We start from the raw sequence: 23338 nt of genomic DNA on the forward strand, positions 1-23338 counted from the left end.
TATATATATATATATATATATATATATATATATATATATATATATATATATATATATATATATTTATATATATATATACATATATGTATATATATAAATATATATGTATATATATATATATATATATATATATATATATATATATATATATATGTGTGTGTGTGTGTGTGCACACGCGCGCGTGCGTATGTATTTGTGACCCTGCATATGCTCTCGTACTTTTTATAAGAAATTCCAAAAAATTTAAATTTCACAATAACTTTATCATATTTTTCACATCGTTGGTTAAGCATTGAAACTTAAAAGTTTATAGAATTCCATGAAGGCCTTTATACAATTTTTCATAAGGGTACACAAACTGCAAACCTTATTGCAACTACGGAATATCTTTTGGAGGTTTTCACTATAGCACGCTAGACAGAGGAAGGAGCAAAATTGTTGGTAAAAGGTGGTAATATAAGATTGAAGAAGACCAGTTAATAAGCAACAGAATGATGTAACGAACTTCTCTTGGTAAATTCTGCAATAGCAAAGATAGATCTTCTGCAATAGGTAATGAGTCGCAGTGAGATACATGAGTAAATGGAGGTTAGCGAGTTTCAATATTAGCATTGCGTGCTCAAAATCGACTCTCGTCCACTCCTCCTAAACTGGGTTTTTTTCAAGGGCCACTAACTCCGATACACAAACATATGACAACAATCGACGATGGCCTCGTAATTCCACCAGTAATTGGAGTAATTATCATCGCATTTGCTCTCCGAATGGGTAATTCCGCGGAGGCTGTTGCAAGGGGCTATCAGGAGGATTCATTGTGCAAATGGCCCTTTTCACGGATCGTTGTTAAAGCCATCCCCTCTCTCTCTCTCTCTCTCTCTCTCTCTCTCTCTCTCTCTCTCTCTCTCTCTCTCTCTTGCTTATAGAGTCCATTTCGAAGTCTTTTTCATATTCTGCTTCATTTGACTAATGGCTTTACTGCATATCCGATATCTCTCTCTCTCTCTCTCTCTCTCTCTCTCTCTCTCTCTCTCTCTCTCTCTCTCTCTCTCTCCAGGCAGACAGACAAATGATAAGAAGCGGTGTCAATTTTTTACTCTTCCATGACGTAGAATTATCATCGTTCTGTCAGGTTATGATAGCGACAAATGCACTTTTCAAAACAATGTGATATTTTGGGGATATTTTGGTAAGAAAGTAGTTTGCCGGAAGATCCTTTATTTTCTCATGAAAGATATCCTAAACACCCAAATTTGTAACATTTTACTTTCTCAGTTTTCCTTTTTCAAAATGTGTTCATTGGTTACCAAAAAGAAATAGTAAGGAATTCCCTTAAACATTGTTGAATGAAAATAGTGTAAGAAATCGACTCTCCTCTTAGACAACTCTTAAATTATTTGGTTTTCGTTTATTTAACGGCACAATAATTCTGTTTAGAAACGTCAAAAGGATCGCAAGCTACCTGTAATTTTATCAGCTGGTTTTATAACTGCCTCAATTCTTCATCTGAATAATAATCAGTCATTTATTGCAAATCCCTATTTTGAGCATAACATAATAATTAGTTCTAATGGTCATGTCGCCGTATAATTCTTTGGTAATTTTTTAGCTTCATTTTATAGACCGTGGACAAGACGAAAGTGAAATAACACCATAATTCTCAAGAACCTGGCTTCAAGACCTTGTATAAATTTATTTCTCCTTGTATTTGTAAGTAGTATTATTAGAGATAAGTCTATTTATCAAATAAGAGACAACAAAATGATTACAGATTAGATTTGCATTAAAGCTAATAGCTACTTTATGAGCTTAGCAAAATACCATTCTAAGAAGTATGTCGAAAATCATACAAATGAAAAGGGCTGGTTATGATGAAAAGATATATTTTTTATAGTATTAGGAACATCATATCAAACTAAGGAATGGTTGGAATGGAATACATAAGTCCTCAAAAAAATTACATGAACATTGGTAAACCTTACGAATTCATAAACACACACACACACACCACACACACACACACATATATATATATATATATATATATATATACATATATATACATATATATGTATATATATATACCTATATATATATATATATATATATATATATATATATATATATATATATATATATATATATGAGTATGCGTATGTGTTTACTAAATTTAATTTTGCTTTATTTATATTTCTATATTTAATTACGTGTTTATCCAAATACTAGTACAAACATGTCACCATAAAATTCATGTCATAATTCAAACGTCACTGATATGAAATGTCGAAAAGTGTTAAGCTAAGTGTGTTTTGATTAAGCCATAAATCATCATTGGCTGATTTAGGCGGGACAGCCCAACAGGATTCCATTTAATTTCGGGTGAGAGGACAAAATTGCCTTTAGTTAATGACTTTTTAACCGGATGATTAAAGCGTTTGGCCGCCGGACGCTTTCCCGGGAGGGGGAAGGATGTTGATCGATGTATCACTTTATCCGTGATCCATATCGGGGTCCATTGAGTCCGATAGATGGATGAATTATGAAACACAAAAGATAATGAGGGAGAAATGATGAATTAAATTTATAACTATCATAATGAAAATAAAGAGTGTGAAAATGACTATGCTGAAGATGATTGTCATTAATATTGTTTTCATTATCATTATTATCATTAATATCATCATTGTTATTATCGAGACAACTAAGTCCAGAAATCATCCTTCCTGGAAACTAATGTAACCCTTAAATCACCATAGGACAGCTTTTTTTTTTTTTTTTTTTTTTTTTTCACCCTAGTCATGTCTTTCAAGAGACAGCATTATTGCTTCTTTCCAAGAATCCATTCGGGCCTGTGCTGGGAAACTTTAGTAATTTTCCCTCTGATTTAGGACTACAAATGTGATATACTTATAAAGAAGTAGAAAGTTATAACATCATTATTACATTCATCAATATAATTTTACGTCTATGTTTTGTTTCACGGTGATCAAGGTTAAATTAGTTTGTGTCCACTTTCTTCGGTCTTGCCTGAATTCCTTCTTGGTCGGCTAGAATTAACTTTTATATTAGACCCTATAATATTATACGCTTCTAACGAGGATTTCTCAAATAAGCGCACATTTGTACAACAGTGGACATTAATTTGACACTAAAGTTGTTGAAAAGACGTATTATTTGCTGAATATATAGTTAATCATTTCATATCCATAGAAATGGGTATTTTGCTGGTAATTAAAGTAAATTTTATAGAAGCAAGCTATAAGAAAACATTGCCAAAAAGTAAACAGTAGCACACCTGCATTGCAGTCTTAGGTTAATCTCTCTCTCTCTCTCTCTCTCTCTCTCTCTCTCTCTCTCTCTCTCTCTCTCTCTCTCTCTCTCTCTTTTATTAACTGAGAGGTTTTCCCTTTGCTCTTGGCTAAGCACACACAAGGTGGTATTGTGCTTCCACCATTGGCTCAAATTCATAATTCAAAGATATTTTTGTCTGTGTTTATGCTTGCCAAACACCGCGCTCGCTCACCGCCACCAAATGGAGAAACCTCGTTCTTGGAAGAAGGGGAAGAGGTTGGTTTGGATTTGGGATGCTGTGGGACCTAGGCTTTTTGGGATCCTGATGGACAGGATGGAGGTGAATTGTTTCCCCAGACGTCTTTTCGTTCATAAGGTCTGAATTATACCAGTATCCAGTGGCTGGATAGACTTTATCTCCATGTGTACGATGTAATTTCTTTTTTGATACAAGTATAAAATGAAGTACAGACATCTTTCGTTATAACAAGCCCCTTTCCTTTGTATGATTTTAGAAATACTTCTAAGAATGGCATTTTACTATGTTCATAATGTAGTTCTTAGCTTTAATATGAATCTAATCTGTAATGATTTTGTTGTCTCTTGTCCTCAGCAAATACTTCTTAACAAAACTCCCCAAATTTGAGTGTTTGGACACTGAATAGTTTTTAAGATATACTTAAAATTTACTCTAAAAAAAGTTGATTTGATTGATTACTTTATTCAATCGTGATGCTTGCATGATACTATTGTTTTTTATTACTTGCTATAAAACAATATTTCTCATTTGATAAAAATCTTTACCAAACTCTGCTCTCAAATTATATATCTAAGGTCTGATTTCTTAAAGTATATATATATATATATATGTATATATATATATATATATATATATATATATATATATATATATATATATATATATATATATATATACAATACAACTAGCGAATTACGTAAATTCCAGAGCTCCAAATCTCACCTGCTTTATTTTAAATAAACCTGTTATACTTGAAAAATACCCGAGTTCTGAGAATATTACGTAGGTCCCAGCCTATATGAACACTGAATATCCAAAGGTCTCTTTACATAACTCAAAACTAGTGATTCCTTTACGAGAACTACTCTAAAACCAATCTCTTACTTCGGTTCTTAGTCTGGAATTTTCACAGCACTTTCTAACCCCATGGGAAAATGACGAAATCCCTCGTGCTCATACCTAGTGTGTGTCATACAGCATACTTTATAAGAAGTTTACAGAAGACTTCGTAACAAAACTACGTGAAGTAAAAGTTAATTCCTAAAAATAACATAAGTTTACTTATACTGAATTGAAGGAAAATACAATTAATGAATGGCGAAAGTCTTATGTAATTTACATACATTCACTTAATACTACATGAGGGAGACCCACCCTACGAGCTGGCTATACATATCTTAAATACACAAATATAACACATGAATAAAATATTTAGTCTCATGCTAGACCAGCTTTTTAAGAATATATATATATATATATATATATATATATATATATATATATATATATATATATATATATATATATAGTGTATATATCAGAGAATTCCTTATATAAAATCATTAATTCTTATGTATTTCTTTGTTCTCGAAGTCTACCATTCACTGCATACTTTGTTTGTGAAATACCTAGAACTAATATTTATTGCAAAAGGTACACTGTACTGCATAACAAGAAATAGAAACAAAATATCAGATCCTTTCTCGTTTCATAACAATTCTCAAGTTTGCAGTTAAGAAACGGTGCTCATCTAAATGAGATACAAATATCTCATTATCAATCTCGATTAAAACGGAATACACGATATAGAATCAACCATTAGATATCAGGGGTGGAAATTCCTTCCTTTTAGATTAAGAATACATTTTTGCTTGTGATCCCCACCTCATTTCAGTGTCTCGATATGAACAAATAGCAGTATGTTAATGGGATACAATGTATGTATGATTACCCTAATTGCAATATATTCGTATTGTTATGATGGACATTTTTATTTTTCATACTATTAAATGAAAATATCTTTGTTAAGAAATGTCACATGTATGTGTTTATGCTTGACTGAGTTAGGAGTTAGACTGTGAGACTCAATCTCTCCTAAATTATTCACAGCATGCCTAGAAGTTTTAGTAAATTTAGATTGGGAAAATTTAGGAATTAATATGAATGGGGAATACCTTAACAACTTAAGATTTGCAGATGACATAGTTGTGTTTAGTGAATCATGGGAGGAACTGCAAAGGATGATAGAAGATATGAATGAAGAAACTGGAAACGAATATGAGTAAAGCTAAAATAATGTTCAATGAAAATGCAGGAACACAACAAATAATGGTTATGGACGAACCTCAGAAATTGTAAATAAATATACGTGATTTTAAACAAATTGACAATATAAAATGTAAAAGGCCACTTTCTCCAAAAAAAAAAGTATTCATTAAGATGGGGTATCAGTATTGCCTTATGCATCAGAAACTTAGATCTTTACTAAAGTCTTAGAACATAAGCTAGATACAACTCAAAGCGCTATTGGATGAATAATAATGGGAAAAACATAATAGAGAGAAAAAGAGCAACATGGATGCGAGAGCAAACTAAAGTAGAGGATATTTTAACATGTAAGAAAAAGATATGGATATTGCAGGAGACATAAGGAGAATAATAGATAAGAGATGGATATTGAGATCAACAAAAGTGGTCCGTTAAATATAGCAAAAGAAGAGAAGACGATGGATTGACGAACTAAGAAAGTCTGCGATTACCCACTGCCATAAAAAGACTATCAATAGACGGGAGCTAAGGGACACGTCTTAGGACTTTGTTTCTACACTGGATAAGTAACGGCTGATGATGATGATGATGAGGATGATAGTACTGTATATACATATATACATAGGCTACACACACACACACACACACACACACACACACACACATATATATATATATATATATATATATATATATATATATATATATACATATATATATATATATATATATATATATATATATATATATATATATATATATATATGTATATATATATATATATGTATATATACATATATATATATATATATATATATATATTGCTCTTGTTGTGCATGAGTATTCGTGCTTAGTGATCAAATTACCTGATCAACTATCAAAGCTATTTGTTTTCCTATCCGAGAGCTAAATAATTTCCATATCATTTCCAGTCTCTCTGTAATTGGCAGGAATCCTGGATATCTTTTTACCTTAAACCACACTCTCTCTCTCTCTCTCTCTCTCTCTCTCTCTCTCTCTCTCTCTCTCTCTCTCTCTCTCTCTCTCTCTCTCTCTCTCTCTCTCTTTTTGTGTGTGTATGTTTCTGATTGTGAGTTTGCTTATTATTTGAAGTTTTTTTATATTCTTATTATTTAGCCAAAGCGGGGAAATACCACCATGTAGATATCAACAGTTTTAGTTTTATTGTGGCCCGTTGTTTTCCACATCAGGCCACAAGGCTGCATCTCCCATCCTGAATTCTAGGTCGAGCGTGACCCTGAAGGAAATAATAAACTTGGGTGCAATTCAAGTCTTTTCCTTTTTTTCGTTCCCGCCACGACAGCCTCAAGATTTAGAAAATCGAAGTTACCAGCATGTGATGTAAGTATTTAACATATATGTCAAATCTTATATTCATTGACGTACAAGAACTTAATCAAAAGCTGCGTTCGTTTACTCAAGTAAAATATTATCATGCTTGACCACTGTTTGACAACCCATAATAACAGCAAGAAATTGGAGACGACAGATCAAATGTCAGAAATAAATTTCAATCGCAGGAGGAACAATGACTATATACAATATACCTTAACCCCTATTTAGTTTAGTATAATGAAAATTTTGATAATAATATGGATGGCAGTGGTTCTCTCTATTATTTTAGAATTTGTAGATTGGATGCTAAGTGTTGTAACTGAGGCATACTTTCTCTTTCAATTTATTATTCCCCCAAAATAAATATTTACTCCTAACTAATTCTCCAATCTTAGACATTGCTCCTTGTCTCTCAGTTAAACTTCTCAACAACTAATTACCTCTTATCAGTGTTTCGTTTACAGTTTCGAAGATTTTTCTAATGCACAATATGATAATATCAATTGCAGACGCTTCATCAATATAAGAATTATACACACTTCGGTTTCATGATTGATTGATTGATTAATTTGAGGTTTTCTGGCATCGTGAACCGTATGAAATATGTCAAATATAATTTAATCCTATAAATTGCAACTTAGATCATAAATGCTTGATCTTTTTTTAATTATTCAAGGCAACTAAATAACCTAACAAATCCAAAGTAGATAATGCGGCAATTCTTTGATAAATTTCGTTTCATCTTTTGTAGTTTGGCTTTCAATAAACTAGTTTTTTTATATCAGATGATGTTGATTATCTTTTGATATCTTGCCATTTGAATTTGACCCAAATAACATTTTGTAACCTTTTTTTATTTTCCTCGTATATCTTCCTAGCTATGTTCCTTGTCTTATTTTCCTATGCCCAACAAAGGAAAAATTAATTGAACTGACTCTTTGACGGGGAAACATAAATAGATTTTTTTTTTTATATCCAAGGAGAGGCTCGGCACGGCTTTTAATGTTCTTCATATCTTTATGCTCTACCGTATTGTCTTTTTCTGGAGAAGATAACTTTGGGTATAAGTTTTATGAATTTTCTACCTCACAGTTTTTAACTTCTGTTATTTCCTTTGTATATATATATAAAAAAAAATTCTCCCGATACTTAGAAAACATATTACAATGAGACAGGATGTGCCCAGTTTTAATACACAAACCAATCCGTAAATCATGAGGATATTTTGTTCTGATGTTTTACATAACTAAAAGACTTCGAACTGTAGGATCTCTCTCTCTCTCTCTCTCTCTCTCTCTCTCTCTCTCTCTCTCTCTCTCATACACTTATGTATTCATTGTCCAGGGATCCCCCTGAGGCACGGACAATGGCCAATTATTTCCAGGACACAACCAGTAATGAGATATTTGTCAGAGAGATCTGTTTACAAGATAACCTCTCTCTCTCTCTCTCTCTCTCTCTCTCTCTCTCTCTCTCTCTCTCTCTCTCTCTCTCTCTCTCTCTCTCTCTCTCTCTCTCTCTCAAGTGACAATTTACTGTCAAATATAGACTTTCAGAACTTTATTCATGGTTTTTGGCTTTTTTGTAGAGTGGTCTTCATTTGTAACATAAAAATCTAGTCCTTAAGACTACCTTTTATGCCGGGAGCCAGAATTTGTTGAAGTAAAGCTTTTGGGGACAATAAAAAAAATAAATAGAATAGTCTACGAATATTTTGCTGATTGAAAGAAATGAAACCTTTCATGCTGGCTGTATAATTTATCTATTCAAGAGAGAAAATTTGATGCCTAGTCATTATATTCGTGTTGATCAACGTTGATGTCCAGCCATTGTATACAGGTGGAACACCACATTCGTTGCAATATTTCATTTAATACGGCTTAAACTATCCCTACTTGATGCTGGAGAATATGTATATTCCGTACTACTTGTTCTGTCTGAGAGGTTGTGCTTTCTTCTGCTATATGGTCTAAAGCAGCAGTGTCCAACACTATAAGATGCTTTATTTGACCTTTTATTTCACTTTAATAATTATTTTCTTTTCTATTCAGGTATATTTCATCATCTTATTTTTCAACAATGTCTTCTGTGAAGTGATTGTTTTATAATCTTGTTTATGTGTTAGTTGTTGCTTTTTCGTAAGGATTTTTGAAAGATTTCTTCATCTAATTTTCTAATCTAAAAGTTCGTGTGTTTTCTATGATTTTCTTGAATATTTTTAATACTATCGATGGACATTAAAATTCATTTAACTGATTCCCTTGTGGTCCTCCTAATTCTTCTTCATCATTTCCACATTGGTATCTTGTATGATTTTTTTAGCTTGCTGAAGTATTACTTTTCTCTTTCAATTTTTCATTCGAAATGTGTATTTCCAATTAATTTTCAAATATTTTTATACTAATCCTCGTTGAATCTAAGCACTTCCCTTGTATTGTTTGATGTGAGAGTATGTTTTTTTTTTTTTTCATCGTTTGTTTTAAAAGATTCTTTCGTACAGCATCATTCCTCACCATTATTAACGAAGTATTTCTAAACTCAATCTGTGTCATTTTCACTTTCTTCCATTATACAATGTGAAATTTTGTGAATTGTTCTATTATTTGATGAGGAATGTATCAAAAGCCATTACTTATAGTTATTGCTTTACCTTAATTTTTTACCTCACAAATAATCTCCTATTCCGCAATGACATCAGCGAGGCTTTAATTATATGATGCCGTTACTTATTATTGACTTATATGCTCATTTTACAAATCGGTCGTAACTCCATTATATGAACTTGGTAATATTGTCCCATTTCTCTTCTCCAATGAGGGAAATCTGATTTTTCTTAGTGAAATGTTCAAATCAAATAAAGTAAGCATCGTTTTTAAAGGCAAATCCACAGATAAATTGTTAATAATAAAAAAAAACTTTTCTCTACTTCTAAAGTTTCACCAATGTGGAAAATTAAATAAAATTTTTGCGAGAACAAACTTCGTAAATTGAAGTGACCTGACTTGAACTAATTCAAGACTCAAACGCTTAACACGGGTTTCCTCCCTATTCCCGCTCCTGCTAAAGGATTATATTGCTTCAAATTGGGTGCTCGCGAAGACGTAGTGTCCAGTTCAGCTTAATATAATATGATGTACCATTCAAATTTAATAATATATTAACATTCGGAAATCTATGGTAATCTATTCACTAAAATGATAAGTAATAGAAATATTTTCATACGATAAAAGTTCTTGTCTAATTTTATAATGAAAATAATAATAATAATGATGATAATAATAATAATAATAATAATAATAATTATTATTATTATTATTATTATTATTATTATTATTATTATTATTATTTATTTATTTATTTATTTTGCGAAGGAAGTGAGTGACCTTATATGAAATGCCAATTTTTGTAAGTTATCTCACCCAACCAGTAGCCCCGTCATTCCCTAACCATAGATTTCGGAGCGGGATGGGGGCGGGGGGAGCAGCTGATATTTTCGGTGGCGGGGTCAATAACTCCTATACCAATAAATACATATAAATGATATTTTAAAGGATTATATATATATATATAGATATATATATATATATATATATATATATATATATATATATTTATATATATATATATATATATATATATATATATATATATATATATATATATATGTATATATATATATATATATATATATATATATATATATGTATATATATATGTGTGTGTGTGTGTGTGTGTGTGTGTATAAAGCTTTGTTTCTGCCAATTTTCATGTTCACTTCTGCTATAGGCATGCCCTGGCTGTCACTTTCGTTCGTAAGTGACGACTTTTACTAGAGTTTTACAGGTATCTAAATAATTTTCACAGGGTTTGATGGGTAATATGTGAAATATATCCATATCAGTTTTCGTATTGATACTTGCAATAGAAAAGTCACTGTAGCAGTTTTTCGATATCCGCCGGACGCAGATTTTCGGCGACGCCGTGAATCACTTGTAAAATACTTTACATATTTATATGAAATTTTCAGGGATTTGTGGGATTTGTCCATACCAATTTTCCTATTGATATTTGCCATAGAAAAGCCACAGCAAACATTTACTTCGATATGGGTTGAATGGTTATCTTTGGCGGTTGAATAAATTATTATTATTATTATTATTATTATTATTATTATTATTATTATTATTATTATTATTATTATCATGTCAAACTCAGTCTACAGAGACCGGTGGGTTATTGCATAGGGTTCCAGGTTACATCCAGCTTCCTTAGGAATCCTCACTTTCCCCAAGATTTCTTTTCAGTGACTTAGGTATGGTATCTAGTGTTCCTATGATTATTGGCACTACTTCTTTCGTAAAGTGGACGACCCCGTTAAATTTTAGAGGTGACCGGACCCGGATCTGGAGTCTAGATTCGAATTTAAAGTAAACATCAAAACTACTAGACGGATTTTGACAAAATTTTCACCAAAGCTTGATGTTAGGTCATGAACGACCCCATTGAATTTTTTAGATGATCCGGATTCGGATCCGGATTCTAGATCCAGATTTCGAGATAACGTGAAAACTACTAGATGGATTTTGACAAAAATTTTACCTCAGGTAGATCCTAGGTCATGGACGACTCTATTGAATTGTGGAGATGATCTGGATCCGGATCAGGATATTACATCTGGATTAGCATTTTCCGCCATTTTAAAGTTAACATTAAAACTTCTCAAAAGATTTTTACGAAATTTTCACCACAGATAGATCTTAGGGCATGGTTTTCTAGATGATCCGGACCCAGATTCAAGATCCGGATTTGCATTTTTCGCCATTTTAAAGATAACATCAAAACATATTGACAGATTTTGACTAAATTTCCATCACTGATAGATCGTAGGCCATGGATGACCCCATTAAATTTTTACAGAGGTAAAAAATCTTTGATAGCCCTTGTTTTTATCTGCTATTTGTTTCCAGATGAATTATAGTACTATATTATTTAACAAAATATATAGATGAGGAATTTTATTTACATCAGTGCCTGGATTCATTGTTGCATTGCTTTCATGAAATTCCTTGTAAAATTTTCAAGCGCTCAAAATCAGTCAGAGAATATCAATATATGAGAATTGACATCTGCTAGGGAATATGAAAAGGGTAATTTGTTCCCACAGAATTGTGAAAATGTATGTTTATCTGAACTGCAGTCATATCATCAATAAGTTGAAATAAATAAGATATAGGATTCTTCAGAAGATATGATGAAAGGATCAGTCATCACAGTTAGATTTTGTGGTTATAAAGTTCAGAAAATCAATCAGAATAATCAATTATCTGAAATACTCTAGCTTAAGAGAGTTTTTTTTTTTTTTTTTTTTTTTTTTTTTTTTTTTTTTTTTTTTTTTTTTTAGGTATACGACCTAAAAGGTTTGAAGAGTAATAATGACCCAAACCAAGGTGGTAACAGAGTTATACAAAACAAGTTCAAAGATTAAATATTACGGATGGATTACGAAAATATGATTTTGTTTACATATCTAAAGATAATATACACTTTTTTCTAAAAAACATCACTTAGTGCAATGAAGTGGTATCAAGCAGGTTTTACTTTACATATTTTACACAATCATAATTTTTACATATCCGTCCACAATCGCCTGTACTAAATCGGAAGAAATCTCAAAAGTATAGTATTCGGTTAAAGATATACATACGATGCTTATGTCCTGCTACAGTCAGAGCACGGATCCAAATTATACAATTTGTATCGATCTACAGATTAACACACAACTTGATATCATTAACAATAGATTAAGTAAAAGTTAAGGCTTAGTAATTAGGCCAAATGACAAACAGCAATTATACAGTTATTAATGCGTTGTTTCTTTGAAAGGATTCAAACAATCAATGGTACTTTGCTTATCAAGTTATATTAACCCTTTAGCAACAAAAGCAATTCAAACTAAAAAATTATAATAGGACTTAGATAGTTATATTGATACTTGAACCATTCAAAAACAATAAAGTTAGTTATTGACATCAGAGACATAAGAGAGAACAGGGGTATCAGTAGTCAAAGGTTAACTTACCTTCCGTAGGACGGCGTAGTAATCACATAGACTGGCCCCGTATATATAGCCCTTCTTGGATCTGTATTTTATAGCTGTCACGTGATACTCACAAAACCTCTTTCCCTAAATTCTCTTGTAAGGATCTTGGTAATAAAAGAACTTTCTGTGTTAATACTATTATAGGAGGTAACTAAAAATATTCCTTTTCACTTGATGAAAACACTTTCACATGGAAACCCCTATTTACTAAGATAAAACATAATTTCGGAATCAAGACTCATTTCAAATAATGTCACTTCTTTTCTAAATTCCACGTATTCCCTTTAGAACATTCTGAAGCATTCTAGTCTTCCTACATCGCCGTAGATTTTTCCCATACACTAGAAATCACAAGTCATTTACGTTACAGATATTTATGACTGAGCAATTATATAACAATAGGTTAATGATAATAATAATAGTATATATAAATACTATTACTATTTATATCACCGTAAAGATTTTAGGCTCTTAAAGCATACTTAATAATCCTCCCTAACATTATTCCTAACATTTTTTTTTCTATATTAGCTGGTGTCAAATATCCATTAGAATCTAATACGTTCTTCGGTCTTATACCTAAAACTTTTATCCCAAAATTTAGGCTCAGGCTTTCTTTCTCTGTGTACGTTTCTAAAGTTAGAATTCGTTTTTTTAACTAAGATTTTAAATTGAAAGTTTATTCCTTGTGTCTCAAAAGCTGAATTTCAAAATTCAGTTACCAGGTAGGCTGTCGATGGATTGAAACATTATTCCTTTTCTGTCTTTTGCATGGCTGAAGTTCGAATGATAAACTGCATCTGAATGATGGCCAGTTGTCATACCGCCAAAAACTTTACTAAAAATTCCATAAATTTATAACAAATCACTTTTGTTCTTAGAAGCGTATGAATAAGAAATTTAATATTCATAAACAATGTTCTTTTTTTATTTTTTTTTATTTCTCCCAGCCATTTTATTCTATATGCGCAACCTCTTACATTTTTTGAAATTTTCAAATTGTGCATATTTTTTACATTAAAGTCATTCATTCTTTGGTTTCAAAGGTTTTATTGTTAATTTTAAAGTCTATTTCTTTTTTACGCATTATTTCTGATTTTTAAACTTGTTGATTCATACTTTTACTCTGACTAAATAAAAATAGCGCCACTGTGACCTGTCTTTTTTTTTTCTTTTTTTTAACTCGGCTCTGCATTTCCTATTCAAAACATCTCATTCGCAAGATGGTAAATTTCATAATAAGCTAAGTATTCCAATCTCATATATTTCTACTTATCTCTGATACAACTTGATCGAACAGCCTTTCGTGCAAATAAAGCCGGTTGTGGTCTTTATGAAGGATGGCAGCCTGGAAGTAATGAAGGACAAGCCTAAGCTGATTATTCCTGGTATAAGTTCATGATTGCGCTCCATTGCTCTTCATCAAAGCACTGGAACAATTTGTCTGTGACTAATTTGGTAGTTATTTCTAAATATGGTCTTGGTTTGCACTCCGTAAACCAATATTCTCAAGTAATGACGCAAATTGTTATGTTATATCAGTAGGGATAGTATTCATGATCATTTAAGAGGATTATTATTATTATTATTATTATTATTATTATTATTATTGTTGTTGTTGTTGTTGTTGTTGTTATTATTATTATTATGATTGTTTCTATTATTATTATTATTATTATTATTATTATTATTATTATTATTATTATCAATGATTGATATATTTTCATGAGAATTTAGATTGTAATTATATATATTTCAAATTAGCCAACATTTGTATTGGATATTCATAAAGGCCACAGACTTCTGAAGCAAGGATCTGGAGAAATGAATACCATTTATAAAAAAGTGGAAAACAATTGAATTCACTTTTGATATTCTTAACAATGAACATGAGTTTTCTTAGTGTTTGCTTAGTTGCGCCGAACCGGAAGACATGATGACGTCGGTGGTGATAGAGATAATGGTGATAATAGGATAACAATAGTTTTAGATGTTATTGCTATTGCTAAAGATGAGACGAAGTGTGATGAGGAGACTCTTAGTTGTTATATTATCATTACTCCTGTTGAATTTAATGAATATATAAAATATTTCGTCTAATTCCTGTTTCATGTTTGTTTTGGTGGCAATACGTTTAGGCAACCTGCCAACCCATCTCACTGGTTATGACATAGTGACTTACGAATCAAAAGTTGATGAATTTCTTTCCCTCTGTAGCCAAACCCTTGGAATCTCTTCCTGCTTCCAATTTCAACCATCCATCCATCAAGAAGCTTATGTTTCGCTTTTTTTCCTTCTTATGCTTGCACTATAGAGCCTGAGCATATCTAGCCTATAGGCTTCTAAAAACTCTTTCGTTTGAACTCTTTGATTATATTCATTAACTCATTCGGTCACGTAATCAGGTATTTCCACGACTACAGTACGTTTTTGACGAGTGGCCAAGGGCAGCATTAAAGCTCCATTAAGAATTTGTTTTCATTGTGGTTTTTTAGTGTGTTCATATTTTGTATTAAGAGAATCTATGATTTAACCGAAAATAAAACTTTCTCCTCCTTCCATCCAAGGTAATGTCTTTATTGTCAGTCAAAAGGTTCCTTCATCCTTTGAACTTTTGAATGTATAATCTTATCTCCACAAAAAAGCTGTCAAGCATTTTTTATCTCAACTGGTATCACTGCTTTTTCCATGGAACGTTCAGACTTTATTTTGCTTATGCAATGCCGCTGGAATGTATAATAAATACGTGATTTTTTTTTCACACAAAAAGTGACTGTTATTCAGTACTTTGTATTCATAATAATCTAACTAGTATATCCCCTGTTTTAATTAAAGAAGGGCTAGAAATAAAATGGCAAATCGGATAAAACATTCGGAATACATTCCAAAAATAAGAAAATGTTAGTGAATAAAACATAAAGAAACGGGACATGTCCTTGTTAAAGCATAAGATAAAGTTTTGAGAATAGTTTAAAAGGGTTATGAAAAATTTAAGGAAGTCTGGATGATTTTTTTTTTTTTTTTTTTTTTTTTTTTCTTAGGGGGGGTGGTCATTCTTTTGTGTATAAGTACTTTACTGGGTGGCTGAATGGCCGCTGCAGATTTATCCTTCCACTTGGGACTGTATACACTTTTCAAGAAACAACTGTAGTTGACTGTCACCTTCTCGAGAAATATAATAGAAGTTACACAGAACGGAATTGATACTGTTACTCTTTTCTGGAGATATGGGTGTTGGATGTCTAAAATTTCTATTCTCTACTACATTCCGTTCTTTGTGGTGTTTTCAGTTTTATCAGAAACTTGCTCTTTTGTGGTATCAATTTTACTAAAAACTTTCTCTTTGGTGTTTTTAATTTTACCAGAATTTCCTCTTCCACACATTTTTTTTTTTTTTTGCTGAATTACTCTAGATAATTAGAAACTCGAATATTCTTCTATATAGTGTGACGGCGCCGAGTAAGGGTGTGAACTCAAAGGCAGATTGGAAACGACTGAGTTGTTTATTAAGGAACACGCTTCTTTATATACAAAACCTCAAGGCAACAGGACATCACCTGTTCGAGAGACAGACAATGTTACAGAGCAAAACGGAGACATGATCATTCAGGTTCTTTTTAGTGCGAGGGAAGAGCGCAGATACAAGCATAATATATACAAAAGGAATTATGTACAATTGTGTGACATACGGTTGGTACATGGCTCCCCCCCTAAAAATGACATACTGTACATGTTAGATAGGGCGCCCTGATCTAGAGAGGCGAACTGTAGGCGGGTCATCTGGCAGAAGATAAGCAGGTTTTAGACGATCAATGGAGACCCAGTCTTCTTTACCTCGAATGTTGAGGAGGAATGCTTTCAGACTGCGTCGGATCACAAGGAAAGGGCCCGTGTAAGGGGGCGTTAGTGGTGGCTTGCTGGTGTCGTTGCGCAGGAAGACGTGCGTTGCAGAGTGCAAGTCCGTTGGTATGTGATGCTTCGCTGGGGGCTTGTAAGTCTGGCGGCACGGAGTAAATTTTCCCACGACGTGACGTATGCGCTGGAGATCGGAGGAGGAGGTTGTAGAAGGAAAAAATTCGGCAGGGACGACCAACGGGTCGCCATACACCATTTCGGCTGCCGAGACATCGAGGGCGTCTTTAGGAGTGGTCCTTAGTCCAAGGAGGACCCAGGGAAGCTGAGTAAACCAGTTGCAATCCTTGCAGCGGGACATCAAAGCTGCTTTGAGGGTGCGATGAAAACGTTCAACCATTCCATTGGCAGCGGGGTTGTAGGCCGTTGTCTGATGTAGGGTGATGCCCAGGAGATTCGCTAATGACGTCCATAATTGAGAGGTGAAAGTGGTTCCCCTGTCAGAAGTAATATGCTCAGGGATACCGAATCTTGAAATCCATCCAGAGAGTAAGGCAGATGTACATGAGGCGGACGTTGCAGTTTCCATGGGAATGGCTTCAGGCCAACGAGTTGAGCGGTCGATGACGGTAAACAGGTAACGATGTCCTTGTGATGTGGGTAGGGGGCCTACAACGTCGACGTGAATGTGTGCGAAACGACGCTGAGGTTGAGGAAAGGTGCCCACTCCTGAATCCATGTGTCGATGTACTTTGGAAGTTTGGCAAGAAGTACAGGCGCAGACCCAATCCTTAGCATCCTTAGAAATGCCGTGCCAAATGAACTTTGCCTTCAGCAGCTGTGCAGTAGAACGGCACGAGGGATGTGAAAGGCCGTGGATGAAATCAAACACCTGTCGGCGCATGGGAGCAGGAATCCAAGGTCGCGGTCTACCAGTACTGACGTCACAGAGGAGGGTGGTGTTGGAGTCTTCGAGGGGAAAATCCTCCCAACGGAGGGACGTGCAGGATGTCCTACAAGCTTGATACTCTGGATCCTGTCGTTGGGCTTCAGCCAGGGCATTGTAATCCAATCCCAGTTGAACGGCAGCCAACGTGTTTCTTGACAGGGCATCGGCAACGGGATTCATTTTCCCAGGGACGTATTGGAGGGTGCAATTGTATTCAGCCACGGCGGAGAGATGTCGGCGTTGACGGGCGGACCAGGCGTCAGACTGTCGAGTGAAGGCATGCACCAGAGGCATGTGGTCTGTGCGAATGATGAAGGGCGTACCTTCTAAGAAATGGCGAAAGTGACGGACAGCCAAGTGCACCGCCAGCAATTCTCGATCGAAGGTAGAATAACCCGATTCTGCCTTGGACAGTTTTCTGCTGAAGAAGGCCAATGGGCGGGGCGAGCCTTTGACCACCTGCTCGAGTACTGCACCAATAGCGACGTCGCTGGCATCGGTGGAGAGAAGGAGAGGGGCGTGTGGGATAGGAAAAGTGAGAGCCGCAGCAGTTGATAGGGCCTTCTTTGCATTGCAGAAGGCTGCTTCTTGAAGGGGACCCCACTTCAGGTCCTTTGGCTTGCCCTTGAGGGAGGCGTAGAGGGGAGCAAGTGTGGCGGCAATGGCTGGCAGAAAATGGTTATAATAGTTGATCATGCCCAAGAATTCCTGCAGAGCTTTGACGGTCGAGGGCGTGGGGAAATTCTGAACGGCTGCTACCTTCTCAGGGAGGGGATGGACTCCTTCAGGAGTGATACGGTGCCCTAAGAACGACACTTCGTTGGCGCCAAAGGTACACTTGTCGTACCGGACTACAAGGCCGTTTTGTTGCAGGCGGTCGAGCACGATGCGCAGGTGACGGAGGTGTTCCTCTTTTGAGGAGGAGAACACAAGTATGTTGTCCACATAACATACACAGAAAGGGAGGTCCCCTAAGATGCCATCCATGAGACGTTGAAACGTTGCCCCAGCATTACGAAGGTCAAAACAGGAGTAATTGAGGGTGTATGTGCCAAACGGAGTGGTGATGGCGGTCTTGGGGATGTCTTCTAGGTTCATAGGCACCTGATAATACCCCTTCAGGAGGTCGAGCGTAGAGAAAACCTTCGCTTTGTGCAGGTAGGAGGTTACATCGGCAATGTTTGGGAGGGGGTAGTGATCCGGTTCTGTTTGCATGTTCAGGCGCCTGTAATCCCCGCACGGACGGAGGGAGCCATCTTTCTTCAGAACGATGTGTAAGGGTGACGACCATGGGCTGGAGGCCTTTTGGCAAAGGCCCATTTTCTCCATTTCGGCGAACGTCTGTTTGGCGGCTGCCAATCGTTCCGGTGCCAGACGTCTGAATTTTGCGAAGACTGGGGGTCCCGTTGTCTTGATATGGTGATAAATACCGTGCTTGGCAGGAACCGTGGGCGTTTGGCGAAGTTCTGGACGGAAAACTTCCGGGTACGACGTGAGGAGGTGGGCGTAGGCATCCGTGGGTGCGCTGATGTGGAGAGCGAGGTTAGAGGGGGCGGGTTGAAGAGGTGTCGACAAGTACGAGTCTGCGTTGACCAATCGTCGGTGGGCGACATCGACCAGAAGGTGGAAATGAGAGAGGAAATCCGCACCGAGGATTGGCATTGTGACGTCAGCAACGAGAAACTTCCAATTGAATTTACCGTTTCCGAACGATAATGTGAGGTTCTCGTAACCGTAGGTGGGTATCGCAGATCCGTTGGCAGCTACCAAGCGGACGTCGACAGATGTAGACAGACTACGTTGTGCCTTGAAGAGTTTCCTTGGCAAAAGAGAATGACAAGCACCCATGTCTACCAAAAATCGCACGCCCGTTCCTGCATCCTGTAAAAAGAAAAGATTAGAAACATGGGAGGCCACTGCCACAAGCGATGGCCTACTTACACGTTTTTTGGCCACTGACAATCTTTGGCACATTTCTTCGCGGTTGCCCCGAATCTGAAGTGGTAGTAGCAAAACTGCGGCGGATGGGAGGTGGTTGTAAAAGTCGTTTATTGGGGCGCGAGCGATAGGTGGGTGGTGGGCGGCTTTGTCGCCGCTTCGGCACATCACGGGGTAGGCGTGTATGTCCTACGGCATTCATGTCAGCTTCGGTTGTCGTTGAATAGGCATCCTCGTCGTCAGGGGTGGAGGCGTTGATGGAGGTCTTGAAGTGGCTGTCCATAAGGGCGTCGGCTTTGGTCATCAAGTCCTTTATGGGTAAACTATCGACATCGGGTATGGCAGCGCGCACAGGTTTAGGTAAACGGCGTATCCAAAGGGCACGGAGTAGGTTCACCTCACAAGGAGAGCCGTCTGCGGCAGGTTGAAGGCGAGCGATACTGGTCATTTCCCTGAGGGCAAGCGAAGCCCTTTGGTCCCCCAACGGTTGTTGCAAGAGCTGAAAAAGCTTTGCTATACGGGCGGCTGGCGACGGCGAGTACTGCTGCAGAAGGTATGATTTGAGGGCGTCATACGCTATTGGGGTGTCTCCTTGTTCACAAAGCCAGTCGGATATTTCTGGGAAGGTGTCCTTGGGTATCGCCGCGAGAACATAATCCGCTTTGGTGGTTGAGCGAGTCACGCCCCTGATACGAAAGTGGACTTCATCGCGTTGAAACAAAGCACACGCTTCTCCGCGGGCAAACGGTGAAAGTTTCAATGGGGCAGCTGCAGTGCCAACCGCCAGAGTAGAGTCTGCCTCCGTCATAGTACCAATGATGGAGGGGCGAGGGCAGTGGGGGTGGAAGGCAGTGGGAGCGAGTCGACTTCCGGGGTCACCAATGTGACGGCGCCGAGTAAGGGTGTGAACTCAAAGGCAGATTGGAAACGACTGAGTTGTTTATTAAGGAACACGCTTCTTTATATACAAAACCTCAAGGCAACAGGACATCACCTGTTCGAGAGACAGACAATGTTACAGAGCAAAACGGAGACATGATCATTCAGGTTCTTTTTAGTGCGAGGGAAGAGCGCAGATACAAGCATAATATATACAAAAGGAATTATGTACAATTGTGTGACTTACGGTTGGTACAATAGGGAGAAATAGAAAGGATCAGCTATGATCTATAGATGTTCATAATTATTGAAAGATGCTTAGAACTGACTGCGTGGGGTAATATTTTAAAATGTGTAGTTGTATATATGTGTTCATTCCAAGAAAGATAAATTCAGATTTTTTGTAAAATCCTCGGGAAACTTGAAGATACATGAAATTTATTTTATCTCTTTATTGAGTGGGAGGAATGTGATGGTAAATGAGTCTTTGAAAGTAAATGAGAACGCTTTGGCATTTAATCTTTATTTTGTGACGGTAAATGAATATCATCCATTAGAAACGTAGTTTTAGGTTATCAGTTATCAAACTAACCCCATTGAAAGTGATGTTCAATATTTTGTCAAACGTAATAGTAAGAAAACATGGATTTATAAATGTTTATTGTGAAGTTAGTTACTCATCCCTCTATTTATTATTTTCATGAAATTTGTTATGTATGTTCCTTTTTTATCGGGTTAATCTATAGATAAAAGGAGCAGGTATATGTAATCTTAAAACACCAGGCATAATAGGGAACTTTAATCTACGCTAAAAATAACGGGTGCAGTTTTTCAGGTTTGTTGTCGAGAAGTAATTGGAAGTGCTTTTAATCTTCTTAAGAAAACTTACGGAAAAAGATAACAGAACAATATTCTTGAGTAAACGTCCTGTGAAGAAAAAAGATTTTTTCCTGGCAAACAACAAAGAAAGATTTCATTGTAACCTTTAGGGGAGAGAGAGAGAGAGAGAGAGAGAGAGAGAGAGAGAGAGAGAGAGAGAGAGAGAGAGAGAGAGAGAGAGAGAGAGAGAGAAAAAGAGAGAGAGAGTGTGTATGTGTATGTGTGTTAAAGGGAACATGTCACTCTTGTTCAGAGCAAAATAATATCAACGTTAAGTTCTAAACAGAAAAAGGATTAGATGATTTTCTGGTCTCTTATTGAAATAAAAAAAAATGCATATTCTTTCTTGCATTGAAACCTATTGTTTGCAAGTGATCGAAAGGGAGAAAGGTAACTTTTACACCGATAAATTTCTGTCCTCCATATAACCCATTACCCTATAAGCCAGTACCTAACTAAATAAGTAATTATTATTTGACCATCGAATTCCAGTCCTCCGGTCAACTTATCCTGCTAATATCTTCTTGCATAGTTTTAGTTCGTGGACTGTCGGGCATCTACAGTATACTGCCCATTAATGATTATACTAGGAAGTTAAGTTCTGTTTTGCTGTTAGTTTCATTAACACAAAGTTCGGTTTAATACACTTTATTTTCTTTTCAACAGTTACTGTAGACCTGCATGACTGAAAATAGAAAAATAATCAGTAGAAGATTTTTTTGTGTTCGCTGTTGAATTTAATTCGCTGCTTACGGCCAGGATAAAAGAGCCAGGCAAAGAGATTCCTTTGTCATGTTTAGCCAGAGAGTAAAGTTTGCCTTCGCCTCCATACTTCTTCCCTAAAGTGGTTTACACTAATCCCAAGCACATTTTTGTCCTGCTCCTCAAATTGACGACGATTCTCATAACATTTCTCATCTAAATAGAAGAATATCTCCTATTGAAGATATAACTTCCAGGTAAAGGGAAAAAGACCAATAAAATTAGAATATGAATCGAAATCTTATACATTTTCTAATATTGTTTCTGATATAACCTCAATTATTTTTACATGGAGATATACTGTAGCTATTCTTATTTTATTTGTTCATTTATTTTTATTACGACAATAGTTTTGGTATATCACTGTTCTACGATATATGAGAAACGAAGCAAGCTAGGAATTTCATATTATGTTGGCGGTGAAAGTAGCAATGTGCATATTGCACTCATGCCACCTTTATGAACATTGATTTTTCTCTTTTTCTAGTCACTGCGATAAACAACCAGGATTCCATGCAAAGTAAGTTTATTCAAAATTGTTCAGGGAAAGAAAATCTATAGCCTCATTAACAAATTTGTAATACGTATATACACACACACGCACACACACTCACATACATATACAGTATATATATATATATATATATATATATATATATATATATATATATATATATATGTATATGTATGTATATATATATATATATATATATATATATATATGTGTGTGTGTGTGATTGTGTGTGTGTAAACATATCTACATATTTATATATCTAAAGAAAACTTTAAGATTCTTTGAAAGGGGAATAATTATGATTAGTATTTAAATACATTGAAGATTTTTCAAAAGGCTTTCATGAACGATATCACAATCTTCCTCTTTATTGACAAAGCTTACGGTACCATTCATGCAACGGGACTAATGTCGGTTCTTTGGAGTTTTTAACCCTTGTCCAAAACAGGCTAGATATTGATGCCTACTTTCCCCTCAGAAAATCTCGATCTGTAAGCCGGGTTGATTCCTACT

At 35.5% G+C, this 23338-nt stretch overlaps 1 protein-coding gene across 1 annotated transcript in view; it reads left to right on the top strand.

The window, feature by feature from the left end:
* The window catches only part of LOC137619481 (uncharacterized), a 992898-nt gene that overhangs the window by 710111 nt on the left and 259449 nt on the right, over positions 1-23338 (top strand).

Source organism: Palaemon carinicauda, chromosome 26 (genome assembly GCF_036898095.1).
Source record: "Palaemon carinicauda isolate YSFRI2023 chromosome 26, ASM3689809v2, whole genome shotgun sequence".
Lineage (NCBI taxonomy): Eukaryota > Metazoa > Arthropoda > Malacostraca > Decapoda > Palaemonidae > Palaemon > Palaemon carinicauda.